Source organism: Oncorhynchus nerka, unplaced genomic scaffold (genome assembly GCF_034236695.1).
Source record: "Oncorhynchus nerka isolate Pitt River unplaced genomic scaffold, Oner_Uvic_2.0 unplaced_scaffold_7748, whole genome shotgun sequence".
In the NCBI taxonomy this organism is placed as follows: domain Eukaryota; kingdom Metazoa; phylum Chordata; class Actinopteri; order Salmoniformes; family Salmonidae; genus Oncorhynchus; species Oncorhynchus nerka.
In genome coordinates, this window is record NW_027033567.1 from 1 (window position 1) to 3,939 (window position 3,939).

Sequence of the window (3,939 nt, forward strand, 5' to 3'; positions counted from 1 at the left end):
AAATTCTACTACACCTGTTGTATTCAGCATTTCACTGTGAGGTCTACTACACATGTTGTATTTGGCATTTCACTGTGAGGTCTATCTACACCTGTTGTATTCAGCATTTCACTGTGAGGTCTACTACACCTGTTGTATTCAGCATTTCACTGTGAGGTCTATCTACACCTGTTGTATTCAGCATTTCACTGTAAGGTCTACTACACCTGTTGTATTCAGCATTTCACTGTGAGGTCTATCTACACCTGTTGTATTCAGCATTTCACTGTGAGGTCTACTACACCTGTTGTATTCAGCATTTCACTGTGAGGTCTATCTACACCTGTTGTATTCAGCATTTCACTGTAAGGTCTACTACACCTGTTGTATTCAGCATTTCACTGTAAGGTCTACTACACATGTTGTATTTGGCGCATGTGACAAATACAATTTGATTTGATTACATTTTTTATTTAATCCCTGGTATCCTCCAACCCCAAAGGTCCATGACAGACATTTGACCTCTAACCCTTGGTATCCTCTAACCAGATTGGTCCATGACAGACATTTGACCTCTAACCCTTGGTATCCTCCAACCCCAAAGGTCCATGTCAGATATGTGACCTCTAACCCCTGGTATCCTCTAACCAGATTGGTCAATGACAGACATTTGACCTCTAACCCCTGGTATCCTCTCTCCCCATTGGTCCATGACAGACATTTGACCTCTAATCCCTGGTATCCTCTAACCAGATTGGTCCATGACAGACATTTGACCTCTAACCCCTTGGTATCCTCTCTCCCCATTGCTCCAGGTGAGAAGAAGAGGTCATTGGGGAGGGACTACCACCCTCTGTGTCTGAAGTGTCAACTGTGTCAGAGACAGTTGACCCCGGGACAACATGCTGAGGTATGGAGAGAGAGGGATGGAGGGAAGAGGAGGAGGGAGAGAAGTGGGATGGAGGGAAGAGGAGGAGGGAGAGAAGGGGAGGGAGGAACGGAAGCTGAGAGGGAGGGGAGTATAGCGGAGGGGGGACACTTAGGAGGGAAAGGGGGAGAGAGAGTGAGTCAGGGAAAGAAGGGGAGGGGAGAGAGGGAAGGGAAGGGGGAGTGAGAGTGAGTCAGGGAGAGAAGGCGAGGGAGAGAGGGAAGGGAAGGGGGAGTGATAGTGAGTCAGGGAGAGAAGGGGAGGGAGAGAGGGAAGGGAAGGGGGAGTGAGAGTGAGTCAGGGAGAGAAGGCGAGGGGAGAGAGGGAAGGGAAGGGGGAGTGAGGGGGAGAGATGGAGAAGTGGAGGGAAAGACAGTGTCAGAGACAGCTGATCCCAGGACAACATGCTGAGGTACGAAGACAGGGGGAGGGAGGGAGTGAGGGAGGGAGGGAGGGAGGGAGGTGGGGAGGGGAGGGAGGTTGGGAGGGGGAGGGAGGGAGGGAGGTGGAGAGGGGAGGGGAGGGAGGGAGGTGGGGAGGGGGAGGGAGGGAGGGAGTGAGGGAGGTGTGGAGGGAGGGAAGTGGGGAGGGGGGAGGGAGTGAGGGAGGTGGGGAGGGAGGGAAGTGGAGTGCAGAAGGTCTGTCTGTCTGTGTGTATCTACGTATCTCATGAACTAAGATGTGCTTTGTGTTTCAGCATGATGAGAAACCCTACTGCACTAACTGTTACATGAAGACGTTTGGTCCCAGAGTTAGATACTGTGAGAAACCCTACTACACTAACTGATACATGTAGATGTTTGGTACCAGAGGTAGATACTGTGAGAAACCCTACTATACTAACTGATACATGTAGATGTTTGGTACCAGAGGTAGATACTGTGAGAAACCCTACTACACTAACTGATACATGTAGATGTTTGGTACCAGAGGTAGATACTGTGAGAAACCTGTTGAAGGAATTTAAGTCCTCTTATTTAATTCCCAATTAAAATTAAACACTCTGTCAATTCATAAGAATTTGTAAGACCCTTATTTTATAGGAATGGACAGAGCCCGGTCTTAAAAGTCAAGTAACAGCCTTTATTCAAGAGAGTACTGAGTACACACACCTTTTACCACAGGTTATAAACTGAAAATGACGTCAGCGTTTTCTAAATGTTCCGTCTCTTCTTGATACTGGTAGAAAGGCTCTATAGCTCTCAAGCCTTCCCTCCTCGCCTTGAGCCAAGGTCAGTCAGTGTAGATAAGCATTCTAGACAGTCTGGAGATATAGTTCATTCATTTGTACCAAGGAACAGACCGTCATTGTTCTAAACTCTTGACCACATTCACACACACATTATCTTCAGTACTGGGATCAAGAAAGAAAACTCATACATATACAGTAACATTTAGTATTCTGAGTAGTACATATACAGTAACATAATAGTATTCTGATTAGTACATCCTGATTGAAATGTATACATAATTAGTCATTATAGATAAAAATTCCCTTAACAAAACCTTACAACACTAACTGATACATGTAGATGTTTGGTCCCAGAGGTAGACACTGTGAGAAACCCTACTACACTAACTGATACATGTAGATGTTTGGTACCAGAGGTAGATACTGTGAGAAACCCTACTACACTAACTGATACATGTAGATGTTTGGTACCAGAGGTAGATACTGCTTGATACATTGTGCACTACTTTGGCCAGTATTCCCTACATTGTGCACTACTTTGGCCAGTATTCCCTACATTGTTCACTACTTTGGCCAGTATTCCCTACATTGTACACTACTTTGGCCAGTATTCCCTACATTGTTCACTACTTTGGCCAGTATTCCCTACATTGTTCACTACTTTGGCCAGTATTCCCTTCATTGTTCACTACTTTGGCCAGTATTCCCTACATTGTTCACTACTTTGGCCACTATTCCCTACATTGTCCACTACTTTGGCCAGTATTCCCTACATTGTCCACTACTTTGGCCAGTATTCCCTACATTGTACACTACTTTGGCCAGTATTCCCTACATTGTACACTACTTTGGCCAGTATTCCCTACATTGTTCACTACTTTGGCCAGTATTCCCTACATTGTTCACTACTTTGGCCAGTATTCCCTACATTGTTCACTACTTTGGCCAGAGACTTGGTCAAAAGTAGTACACTAAATAGGGAACAGTGTGTCTGAGGATGGTATGTACAGCAAATCTCTCATACATCTGTCTCTCTGTCTCTCTGTCTCTCTCTCTCTCTGTCTCTCTGTCTCTCTCTCTCTCTCTCTCTCTCTCTCTCTCTCTCTCTATCTCTGTCTCTCTCTCTCTCTCTCTCTCTCTCTCTGTCTCTCTCTCTCTCTCTCTCTCTGTCTCTCTCTCTCTGTCTCTGTCTCTGTCTCTCTCTCTCTCTCTCTCTGTCTCTCTCTCTGTCTCTCTCTCTCTCTCTGTCTCTCTTTCTCTCTCTCTGTCTCTCTCTCTGTCTCTTTCTGTCTCTCTCTCTCTCTCAGCAGGTAACAGGAGACTGATGTCAAACTGTCACAGCTCAGCCTCCTCTTCCTCTTCCTCCTCCTAGGAACCAGTCTAACAAACCAAAAACCAACCAAAATACAACCTAATGAGAACTAACAGGCTATCAACAAGGATCTATGTTCAACAAACCTGATATTCAGCCATCAAGCCAATGACAACCAACTAGACCCAACATTCCAGCCAACCAACGTTTGACCAACCAATAAATAAGCAATAGACAATAGTGACATTAGAACAAAACTACCATCCAACCAGCAGACATCAAGTCTCACTCTGATCCCTCTATCAGTCAAACATAAAACACCATGATGTTGTGTTCAATGGAGACAACGGTTGTTCTTCAATAAAACAGAAGCTTCTACAGTCGTCTGGTTGAGTGTGTTAAACACAGAGTCACTTTAGGCACTACACAACACACATCCTACACTACACATGTACTGGAGTGGATACACATCCTACACTACACATGTGCCTGGAGTGGACACATCCCTACACTACACATGTACTGGAG

The 3,939-nt window shown here is 45.4% G+C and overlaps 1 long non-coding RNA gene across 2 annotated transcripts; it reads left to right on the forward strand.

Annotated features, from left to right (window-relative positions):
- Positions 1-767: 767 nt before the first annotated feature.
- Positions 768-3,578, forward strand: LOC135566073 (uncharacterized). 2 transcript variants are annotated; one of them, XR_010461950.1, is made up of 3 exons: positions 768-889; positions 1,605-1,668; positions 3,407-3,578. It is a non-coding gene; the product is annotated as an uncharacterized LOC135566073 (long non-coding RNA). The 2 variants fall into 2 exon arrangements; XR_010461951.1 differs by having other exon boundaries at positions 3,410-3,578.
- Positions 3,579-3,939: the final 361 nt, after the last annotated feature.